This window comes from Triticum aestivum, chromosome 7D (assembly GCF_018294505.1).
Source record: "Triticum aestivum cultivar Chinese Spring chromosome 7D, IWGSC CS RefSeq v2.1, whole genome shotgun sequence".
NCBI classification, from domain to species: domain Eukaryota; kingdom Viridiplantae; phylum Streptophyta; class Magnoliopsida; order Poales; family Poaceae; genus Triticum; species Triticum aestivum.
Window position 1 is genome coordinate 129,836,250 of NC_057814.1, and position 12,750 is coordinate 129,848,999.

The window sequence follows — 12,750 nt, forward strand, 5'->3', positions numbered from 1 at the left end:
AGTAAACTTTTGAGTACATAAGAGGCAGCACAGACAATCTGAACTTTGCTTGTAGGTTTATCCTCAAATAGTGGCCTCGTGCCGAGGGAGGTTTGAGCAACTTGGCCACTACTTTCATCCAACTAGTTTACTGGCTCATCTTGGTCCTGTAGCTCGCCAAAATTCTACATTGCAGACTGGTAAATGGTGTTCAGTCGGAGGTACTTCTTGCTAAAATTAATGCTTCTACGAGTAAACTTTCGAGTACATAAGAGGTAGCACAGACAATCTGAACTTTGCTTGTAGGTTTATCCTCAAATAGTGGCCTCGTGCCGAGGGAGGTTTGAGCAACTTGGCCACTACTTTCATCCAACTAGTTTACTGGCTCATCTTGGTCCTGTATCTCGCCAAAATTCTACATTGCAGACGAGAAATGAGGCGGTTGAGAAAATGAACCACCCAACTTTTTTGTGCAGTTCAACTGAAATGGAGCATCCCTGGCGTGCAGACTGATTAAGTGCCAGATGTATATACGCGTCAACCAACTTGTCTGGAATCTTTAGACTCCATGGCATACAGTTCGCTACCATATGTGCAGATAACCAAAAGGCACAAGTTGGGACCAAAGACTGGACTGCGTTTTTTTGGGCTATGCGCCAAGCAATATTTTTGGCGTTCACTCTCCTAATACTTGGAGTTTGACAATTGGTTGACGCCGGTTGATACTTGAATGAATATCGACACTTCTTCTTGTCAACATCGATGCTTGTCTGAGTGAACTTTGGAGTACATAGCAGCAACATAAGTACCTGTCCATCTGATCTTTTTGTGCAGTTCTACTGAAATCACCCGATGTAATGATTTGCCTGCGAGTTCAGGCTCCAAGTTACTCCTTTATGAAATCGGCAAACAGTAGCACAATACCAAATTACCAATACATATGACAAGCACAATAATCAGTATAAAGACCAGTACCAACCTGTGTGAGGTAGCATATCAATTACTATTTCCTTTGACTGGAAGCCGAGATAAGCCAAGCGACTGACAGCAAAGGAAGAATGCAAGCCGAGATTAGCGACTAAGAGGAAAGGAAGGAAGCTGTCGAGGCAATGAAGCACCCAAAGTTTTTGTGCAGTTCCACCAAAATCGAGCATCCCTGTTGGCACATATATTGAGAGAGTGAGACTACTGTAATAGTGGGACTAGTTGATGAAACATACACTAACAAATAGAAGCACCCTCATTATCTTAATGGGTAAAGTTAGCATTCCCTCCCTGCTACACATGATTCACCTCATAAACAAACATACACACGTACATGATTCAGCATAGGGTGCTACTAAAGGTTTGTTTAACTCCGACAGGAAAATTAGGCAGCAATAAATTAGTGGTACTTAAGTACTCCTAATTAATTAAGTGAGACAGTAGAAGTGGAAGGGCTCCATGGAGGACCGTCTCAAATGTAAGGTAGTCGTTGCCGGAGCCCTTGAATGGCCTCGACTGAGGCCTCTGGCTTCAGCAAGATCGCCTTGGCACTGTTTACTCTTCTTCTTCTTCCTCTTCATGCTCTGTTTCTCAGTCTCCTCACCAGTTGGTGAAACCTAGTACATGATTGGCCTTCTATTTCAGAATTGGTTTTGTCAGTGAGGGAGTACAAGTGTACTAGTAAAAAATAGCATTATTTTCTCATGGCAGTCGCAAAATAGAGATGAACACATGCATTAAATATCATTCTTACCTAAAGGAAGGTTATGGTGCCAATATGGATGATGAGGATTGGAACACAGATCTCCCTTTGTACAGTTCCACCAAAATGAACCAACTGTTCCATTCTGACATTCCAGTTAAACAGCACAAAAGTCACTTCTTTTAAGAAGAGTTTTGTGCAGTGCACCAAAAGGTCACAACAGCAACCAGGTGAAATGGATATCCCTGTTTGCACAAAAAGCTACAGAGGAAACAGTCAGAGTCTCAAACAATTACAGGAAAAAACATTTGGCTAAACTTGTCATGGCTTATAACAGTGGCATGGCTTCATTTTTACCAGGGGCATTAGATTAAGAACAACTAAATATTTGGTATAAGGGCATGGGACAGTGGGTGCACCAGCAGTCCAGCACCATGTACCTAAACAGGGGCATAAAGTGGTGATTCATAGTTTGTTGCCCCGAGAAACAAACATCCAAGAAACATATCTAGGTTGGTCCCATTTTTGTGCACTCTAGCCACCTACTACTATGTGTGGATAGCAAATCTAGTCCTGGTCATACCACTGTGTACAGCGTTACCCCTATATTTCCCTTTTTGACCAAGAGACCGGTTGGATGAACAGTCTGTACTACTTTCACCCCCTTTCCTTCCTGTTTGTACCAAGTCCGATGTACTACATACTAAATTCCCCCACCCCCACTTTATTTCTTGTTTGAACCAAGTACAAGATTCGACTCCATGAAGTAGCTTTACCTCTAACAATAGAAAAAAAGGCGACGTTGGACCATCCGATCAAGAGGGGCTGAGAGGTAGAAAATGATGCACATGCAGGGACGTAGCGAGCTGGGGAAGTAGAGCTAAGGCGGTTTCAAAGGAAGATATACCTGAAGGTCGTCGGGATGTGGATAGGTGGGCGGCGGGAGGCCGGATCCGCCCACACTAGGGCAACGACGAAGGGATCGAAGGACCTCTTGCACCGGCGCTCGGCCAGAGATAACGGTGCGGCCGGCAGTGGGTCTCTTCCCTCGCTCTCGACGACGGCCTAAACGCTGCCCCTCCTCCTCTTCACCGGCGGAGGGGGATACGTCCGGATCTGTAACCAGTGGTGAGGATAGAAAGACAATGTTTTTTGAAGGGAGAAAGACAGTGTTACCACCCCTATCTTGTTTAGATCTGGAGAGGATGAGAGTGTGTGAATAGAGCAACCCTAGCAAGCAAGCGCGGAGGCTCCGGCCTATATATACGTAGTGGGGTAGTTTTCCTTTTTCACTCCATCAAAACAATCGTTTAAAATTGTGTACTGCGTGCCAGGTCGCCGTTTTTTAGTTGTTAATTGTTTTTTGAGATAGCTACCCGCTTGTTCCAAGTGGTGTTACGGTGTGCCAGGTTGCACTTTATTTTTTGAGGGTGCCAGGTCACACTTTGTATCGTTCAAGTCTGGTACAAGTCCCTCCATTAAATGAACAACCACCCCCTCGTAAAAATTGTGAACAAGCCCACGACTAAAATTATCGGAAACGTGGGTTGCCCCAACATGCATTATTATTTATATTTTCTACTCCCTCCGTTCCTAAATATAAGTCTTTTTTATTAGCCACACCTAAGACAAGATTTTTTTATTAGCAGTGTACCCCACATGTCATAGACACGAAAAGTGTGGCAAGATTCCCTTAGGCAAGCCAAAGTGTGTCTAACAATTTGAGCAACTCAAGTTAGGCAAGTGTGGGAAAAATAATGTGGCAACATAAGACAAACATAGTCACAATCCAAACAGCCCCGTAATTTTTTGTGACATGCATGAAAATTTGGTTAGTTAAATTTATAGTCAAAATTTGGCAAGGTGCATCAAATCAACACATGCAAGTATCAAAAGGGAGGTCACGGCATGCATGCATGCATTGTACTCCCTCCGTTTCCAAATATAAGTCTTTTTAGAGATTGCAACAAGTGACTACATACGAAGCAAATATGCCTACATACATCCGTATGTAGTAGTCCATTTGAAATGTGTAAAAAGACTTATATCGAGTGCAGTGCTTTGATGTGTCGCGTCAACTCGTACAGGACCGAGAAGTTTGATTACTACAATGCCCCCTCCCTCGTGCATGAGCGTGGTGGCTGGCATGACTAGTAGGAGCTTTCGCTACATGCTTCTTGACGGCGGCGAACTTGCGGATGGAGTTGACCATCATGTCCTCCATGCGAGAGGCGAAGCCGGCGTCGGTGAGGGCTACGACGCCGACGGTCGCCAGCACCATCTGGAAACGCTGCACGGTGCGGGGCCACAGGCCGGCGCCTTGGATGATTTGGCACAGCCGACTGCCGCTCGCGACCATCGCCTCCATAGGTGCTTCTGGCTTCTGGTCACTTGGTCTTGGATTGGAGTGAGGAGTGTTGCGTAGTGATTGAGAAAGAACATTTATTGTCAATCTAACCCTGCCATCCATAGACCTCTTTTGTTTAGAGTTAGTTCAGGGTTAGAATCTAACTCTAACCTCTAACTGAGTTAGTAGAGTTCTCCTCGTCTCGGTTCATCGCCATCATACTTTCCCCATTTCTGTGTTTTCAGTATCCTGCGAATCAAAGAGGCCCTTAGACTGGTTTAGGTCCGGTATTTTTTATAAATGTGTTATGTCCAAAATTTAATGAACGCGCTCCAGTTTCTACGAAAATAATCTGGTTTCATGTAGTAATTCATTTATTTATTTATTCTTCTATGGGGGGTTTGCATGTAATTCGTGAGGTCTGAAATGTAAAGTACCCCGGCATATGCTCCGAGTCGTGCATGCACTACGACCCAGATCCTCTATGTCCCACATGTCGGCGAAAGGGTGCATGTGGAAATAGCATAGTAGTACATATAGGAGGATAAATGCGTGAAAAAATATGTACAGTGAAGCGTAGCTACGGTTCGAAAAGGAGACCTAAAGTGATGACAGGTATAGGTCGCACGCACCCAACTAGTGGTAGTACTAGACATACGACTGCTTTTCCCTAAAAAAAGAGGTACGAGTGCACAGTACTCCTATTCTATCAACGCGAGTCCCATCTGACAACAGCGTCTGTGCTACAGCTAGCTCTTCTCCCTCGTTTCTCTCTTCTAGTAATTCTAAACTCAGCCGACGCCCGGTGGGCGGGGTGGGGATTTGCCGATGGTCGGTTTGCTCAACTGCGGCCCCACCTCACAGTGAAAACGTTACTACTGGAATAAAAATGCCATATACTCCTATACTAATAAAACATTAAGGCCACGAGGCGATGCAGTGCTGGTTACAGGAGGCAAGAAGAAGAGATGCATCGAACGGTGGCTAAGTAGCAACGGCTTTCGTGGCCAGGTCGACGTGCTTCTGAACAATGGCGTCCAAAGATTCCAGCCGCTGGAAGAAGGCCAACTTATTTCTGTCCTCGCTGGCCTTGTAGTGGCCTATGTAGACGATTTCCTCGTAGACGTGGATGTGTAGGTCGACGGTTTCTTGCATGGCGAGGCGTTGCACGACGAGCGTGGCCTCGAGGTGCACATTCTTCATCGCGACCTCCGGCAACTGCAGGGCCACCAGGGCTTGAAAGAGTTCGTCACCATGGAGGCCGATGAGGGTGGCAGGCAATGAGGAGCCTGGGCGCGCGGGCTGGAGCAGTACGGCAAGGTCGTCTGCGCGCTTCTTGACGGCGGCGAACTTGCGGATGGAGTTGACCATCATGTCGTCCATGCGAGAGGCGAAGCCGGCATCAGCGAGGGCTACGACGCCGGCGGTCGCCAGCACCGTCTGGAAATGCTACGTGGTGCGGGGCCGCAGGCCGGCGCCTTGGATGATTTGGCACAACCGACTGCCGCTCGCGTCCATCGCCTCCATAGGTGCTTCGGGCTTCTAGTCACTTGATCTTGGATTGGAGTGAGCAGTGTTGCGCAGAGACTAAGGAGTAGATGGATTGGAGTGGTGGGGCGCCTTTATATGAGAATCCAAACTCTGTTGCATTCACATCATGCTGGTTCTATTCTGCTTCTCCAATTAATTCCCTCTGCTCCTTCAAAAAAAATAATTCCCTCTGCATGTAGAGTAATTTGAGGATGCATCATTGACCGTTCAACGTCTTGGGAACCTCTACCCTCTCCCTCCTTGGCATTCAAGCACCTATGGAGGCGACTGCCACTCGCGTCTATCGCGTGCCAGGAGATGTTCCCGTCGACGACGAGGTGCCTATGGCGACTTCGTAAATTTCAAGATGATAGTACTAGTATACTCATTTTTTTGCAATTTAGTATACTCAATATTGTGCACCGCGACCAAGGCCGAGAGGAAAACGAGAGAACTACGTGTTTATTTATGGTGTAGATTCACTCATTTTGCTCCATATGTACTCCATCTCGGTGTAGTCTAGTCACTTGTTGAAATCTCAAGAAAGGAAAATACTCCTTTCTGGTTTACAGAGCTATACTAGCAAGTACTTACTACAATAGTGGGCTCACATAGCAATTTTGTCTCATGCAAGAGCCTGGCTATATGCGTGCTCCAAGGTCCGCAACTGCCACGTTCGGGTTGCACTTGGCTCTTCGCCTCTTCGAGAAGACGAACAATGATTTTACTACTACTGCTTCTAGAGTATCGAATCCACTGCTGCATGTCCGTCCACCGCGAGCGGGAGGGATAGCTTGTTGTAGTACTATATAAGCAAAAGCCTGTCCTCGTCTGCGAGCCACCGCACGCATGGGCGAGGGAGAAGGCGTGTAGTAGTAAAATCAAGCTTCTCCTCGTTGTACGAGTTGACGCGACACATCATAGCATTGGCCCCACATGGTTGCCTCTAAACTTGGCTGAAAGACCTGCAGTGTACAATACTCCATTTGCTGCAACATCTAACATTTACCCCACCACAAATTAAAATATATATTCCTGTCTTGACCAGATGAGCGTGCAAACTAGAATCACCAGGATGACAGGTAGGGCCAGAAGATAATTTTAATAAAAAATATAGCATGGAGCCGACCCCAACGATTTTAAGCTTACAGGCACGATACACGCTATCCTAGACTACTCTACACATGAAACTGCCACACGAGCGTCCAGGCTGCGCTTGGCTCTTCGCCTCTTCGGGAAGTCAAACAAAATGATGGAGTACTACTGCAGTGGAGGAGTACTACAGTATGCTTCTGGCCATCTGACACCGATTGAACTGCGGCATGTCCACCGTGTACGGGAGGGAGAGCGTGTAGCGAACGAAAGCTTCTCCTAGTCCTGCCAGCGACCACGCTCATGGGCGAGGGAGGGACGCAGCTTCATTGACTTACTGCTCTTGCCTTTGCGTCCATGACAGGTGGGCCCAAGAGGTCGGTGGCCCACCTGTCATGCAGCCAAAGGCAGGTGCGGTTAAGGCGAGAGGGCGTTGTAGTAATCAAACTTCTCGGTCTTGTACGAGTTGACGCGACACATCAAAGCACTGCACTCGATATATTTCAACAATTTGCATTTACCGATGCATTAATTACAACGCATGCATGCATGCCGTGACTCTCCTTTTGATACTTGCATGTGTTGATTTAATGCACCTTGAAGTAGTATGAATATGTGACGGTAAAGCTTTGTAATGCCCCGGCCCTAACAACGCGAGAGATGGTTGTGCACGAGGAGGGCGAGATCATGCAGACGGAACAGGACCCGATGATGGAGCTCTCTATGGTATCGATGGACCTCACCTTGCTCCACTGGCCCTTGTGCCTCCGCCCCTTGAAGCCTCCAGTGTCTGAGGTTCGAATATACCTCGTTCGTTCGGCTAATCGAGCAAGGTGCAGGTTTCTTGATTGATGTGTTGTTCGATTGATTTGTGCAGTGCAAGGGAGGGCACCTGGCTTGCGCGGACTGCCACGTCGAGCACCCCGGGAACCAGCAGTAGTGCCAGAAGTGCGAGCGCGGCGGTGGCTTCGACGTGCGGAACACGGCGGTGGACGCCGTCCTCTCCTCGGTGAGGGTGGAGTGCCCGCACGAAGGCTGTGGGCTCTACGTCACTTACCACAAGCTCGCCGATCACCAGAGCGTGTGTCCGCTCGCGCCCTGCAAATGCCCCGTGCCCGTCTGCGGCTATGAAGGCCCGCCGCCGTGGCTCTCCCACCACATCAGCACCGTGCATCCCATGCCTGTGCACAGGATCCAGTACGGCAAGGCGCTCCAGCTGCAAGTGCCACTGTCGGAGCCATGGCTCTTGCTGTTCACGGAGGAGGACGGCCGCACGTTTTTCTTGGTCGGCGGCGTGCTCGACATCGGCGCGCCTATCGCCGTGTCAGTCGTCTGCATCAGAGCGGGGGCGTCCCCACTGCCGCACTACGAGGCCAAGCTGTGGGCGAACGGCCCACCAGGGGAGCCCAAAGGCAGGACCGACGCCGTCAAGGTGGAAATGGAGGTGACAAGCAGCAGGGATCCCGGTGACATCGCTGTGCAGGAGCTGACCTTCTTCACAGTTCCGCCCAAGCTGCTGGCCGGGGCTAAGCTGGTGTCCCTCCACATTCAGATTGACAAGCTCACGTCCTAAATGATTGTACAGTGCCTTCTGTTTATCTTAGTAATATGCTAATACAGGGGTTAGCTCGGTCTACTTTAGCTTAAGAGATGGTGGGTTTTGGTGGCGATGCAGCAATTACCTCGACATCAGATCAGCAGTGAAAGTAATTTCGAACAGTCGAATGGATATTTTGTGTCTGTTGGATATAAAGATCCTTTGGGTAAGAAGTAACAACTTATATGCTTTTTTCCGAAACGGAACAGCGATACTAGTATAATTTTTGTTGACACGCACTAATATTTTCGAAACGGACGTCGGGCTGTAGCTAGAAGGGCGGTTGGGACGCGGCATCGGCCCATACCACGGTGACCCCCGATTGGGACGCACCGACTATGGATTTTCTCCCTCGCCGATGTTGACCGCGTCTACGCAGAACATTGTTCCCTTCCCCCAGCTGCGGGATCAGGCCGGATATGTGACCAGCGGTGTGGCCACTGTCGTTCGATGCTTGTGAAGAGAGCAACCCAAGCAAGCAGGCTTGTAGCTTAGGCTCCTGCTAGTGTATATATAGTGGTTTTCTTTTTGTCTCCATATCAACCATTTTATATTGCGTACGTGACATTGAAGAGTGAAATGATGGTTGCTTCTTCCGACTAACTTACTGTGTGATTTGACTGCTCCTCTAGTGGCCCCTACACGTACTCCCCCTACGTGTATGCAACAGTCACACATACACATGGATGCAAAAACGCGCGCGACGCCCTAATGCATGCATGTCCGAGCACACGACGGAACACACACGGTCATGCTCAAGTGCTCAACCTACACGTGCATGCACACACATACTCAGCCGGGGTGAGCTAGTGACCGTATAAACACCGAAAAATGTATATATTGAGTGCAATGAGCGTATTATGAAGTCCACTGACCATATTTTTACAAATATACAGTGACAGACAGTGTATTTATCTCATTTGAAATTAAGCCATATTAACCGGAGAGGAGGCAGTATGGACTAGCATTACTTTGCTGTGTCCCGTCAACTTGCTGAACGAGGAGAAGCTTGCAGGACGGGAGAAGCTTGCCCGCAGTGGCTCGCAGGACAAGGAGAAACTTTTGACTAATGCAAGCTATCATTCGCTCAGGCGGTGGATGTGCAACAGTTAATTCGGTGTCAGATTGCCAGAAGCATACACTATACTAGTACTATTATTGTTGCACTTCCCGAAGAGGCGAACAACCAAGCGCAAAGTTTACTAGTACTACTACTATAGTCTATAGAGGTACTATACTAGTACTAGGAACCGGATGGAGGAGCGTCTGCACTCTTATTATATTTTTAAAATGTGATAAAGCAATCTTCAACACATTTGGTTCTCTTCGAGGGTTCTCGCATGTGATAATGGAAGTTGATTGCATGGAACACTCGCCAGAATTCTTGCTTAATTCTGGCTCATATCCTGTTACAAATAGGAGCGCTCGGTAATATTTCCTCTCATTTTTGTTATTCAGCATGTAAATAGGCCAGCAAACCTTGCGACGCATCTTTGTGCGAACCGTGCTTGCTGCACTTTGAATGTGGCCGAGAGCTGGCTTGATGAAACACCTCGCTTCCTACTTCTTTTTTTGCGGGGTACCTCACTTCCTAGTGACCAGTGTCTTGGCTGATCGTCCTAAGAATGCTTATATATGAATAAAGCTCTCTCATTTACCCGCAAAAAAGATTAAGCCATATTAACCGGGAAGGAGGGAGTATGGACTTGCACTACTTGTTGGTGTGTCCCGTCAACTCATAGAATGAGGAGAAGCTTGCAGGACAAGGTGAAGCTCGCTTATGCCTTTTGACTAATGCAACGTACCTCGCCCAGGCGGTGGACATGCATTAGTTCATTCAGTGTCAGATTGCCAGAGGCATACACTGTAGTACCGAACATGCGGAGTACCATCATTGTTCGACTTCACGAAGAGGCGAAGAGCCAAGTGCAAGGTTTAGTAGTACGAGTAGTACTACTACTAGAACCGCATGGTGGAGCCTCTGTACCCTTATTTTTCTTAATCTTTGATAAAGTACACATTTATTCCGGAGAAGGGCGGAAAACGGTAGCCCAACATGTAATGATGATATCGATCAACCATGCTCGAATATATCTTGGCCTCCGTGCGAGCCCGTCTATGTGTTCTCGCTCCTCGTCTCTCTCAAGGAACGGCGGGTTGCCCATTTTGCCGTCAATTGAGATCGGTTTGCTCACACTCCGGTCCCACATGTCAGTGATATGCTAAGACGAGGTGCGTTGACCGACTGGCCATACGCGTACTTGGTTTTGCACCTTCATACTACTCCTCCCTCCGTCACAGTTTACAGGGCGCGCTTCATTATGATGCATTTCTCTCAATCCATTTCCACCACCAGAGAGACTTTAGACGCGTTTGGTTTAATGCTCAATTAACCAAGGCATGGTAACCGCAATTTTCTCTCGATGTAGTACTACGGAGTGGAGTAAGTGCATGCATGTGTCTACCCGGGGTGGAAGCACGCATGCATGTGTGTACCCATTATTTCCTCTAGTAATAGACGCCGTGCTATAACTACCAATGCTATTTTTCAGGCCGATTGCTAGTCGCCTTGGTCCCAGAGATTTTCTTTTTTTCTGAAGCGCGCTCTATAAACAGTGACGGATGGAGTAGTATGAGCAGATTCAAAGAAGAGCGCATTGATGGTTGCTTCTTCCGAGCAACTTACAGTGGGAAAGGTGACGCTTATGATTTGACTGCTCATTACTCACTATAAATGCGGCGCAACGACCGGTCTGAGTCTCCCATGCGGCTGTGCACTACCCCCTCGGTTCTTAAATATACTCCGGAGTATTTGTCTTTCTAGAGATTTCAACGAGTGACTACTCAAATATTTGTCTTTTTAGAGATTCAAATGGACTACTACATACGGATGTATATAGACATATTTTAGAGTGTAGATTCACTCATTTTGCTCCGTATGTAGTCACTTGTTGAAATCTCTAGAAAGACAAATATTTAGGAACGGAGGGAGTACACATACGAAGCAAAATGAGTGAATCTACACTCTAAAATATGCCCATTTGAAATTTGTAGAAAGACAAATATTGTTGATGACAGTTGCGACGACAAAAAAGAAGCATATTCCTTGTCCTAAGGAAAGATAACAACACGGTTGTGTTTGTCTAAAACGGTGTGAGGACGAGATTGCAATATGGAAAGTACGCCGAATGAGCTACGTTTTGTGCAAAGAACTATGGAAGATCCACATGCAGCGACGTGGGAAGACGGGCAGTGGAGCAAGGCCGGAGGGGATACCTGGAGGTCGTCGGGATGTAACTAGGTGAGCGGCGGCGGGCGGAATCTGCCCATACTGCGGCAGCGAGCAGGTGGCGTAGGCCCTACCGCGTCGGAGCTTGGTCAGAGAGAATGGCGTGTACCGCAGATCAGGACGTGCTGCCTCGGCGCCGTCGAACGGAGAAACGATGCATGTCCTCCCTTTCCGCTGGCGGATGGGATGCGGCCGGATCAGTGACCAATGGTGAGAGAGAGAGAGGCCACCGCAGCCTTGTGTGAGATACTCTGAAGAGAGACAAACCAGGCAGGCAGGCTCCATTGTATATAGTGGAGCGGACAACCTTTTTCTCCATAAAAATCGGTTTATATTCTGTGTACGTGCCATTGAGCGGTATAACTTTATTTAAAAATAACGCACCAACGCATCAAGTCGAACTTTGTTTCGTGCACGCGTGGTACACGACCTCCGTAGGTAAACAACTGCTACACGCGTTCAAATTAGCACGTGGGCTGCCATTTTGTACAGAAATGAGCTCCACCGTGTACCCGCGCGGGTGTGGCTGGGCACGAAGCGTGCGTACGTGCACGGTGTGCCTATTCTCTTCTTGTATACGTACACCACCTACGTGGGGTTGTGTGAGAGAGATACAAACATAGAGAGATATAGTGTGTGGGTTCGTGAGAGTTTTTTAGGGGGGGTCAATCAAAAAATGTAACATATGCAATGTGTGTGAAATAGAGTCCTGGATATATCATATATATAGAGGGGGCGATCCACGAGAAGAGAGTGGAGGTATCATCGACTTGAGCTATCCATAGAATCGAAGAGAGGGATGATGATGTGTGTGTGTGCGCGCGCGGTCGATAAAAAGTGCCATCGAATTTGTGTGTGCCCACGTCAAAGATATAGAGTGGCTGGCCTACTAGAACGAGAGAGGGGACATGTGCGGTTTGTCTCTGTGGCATGGATACCTACCTACAACGCGGTGGGGGGGGGAGGGAGGCCTAATTAACTATAGAGGTACAATGGCTGGTATATGTGTAGAGGAGGAGAGAGGCCTACCTCATGTATTAAGGGAGATCGATCGACATCCATGCATATGCGCAGGAGAGGAATAAGGTTGGGAGAGAGACAGAGCTAGAGTGTTGGAGGGGGTGGTAGTGGGGTTGCTTCTAACAAATGGTGGGATAGGATTGCTAGACAACCGGAGGGCACGCCTGCAATATCAATAAGAGAGGGGATGGCTGCCTGTCTGTGCACGT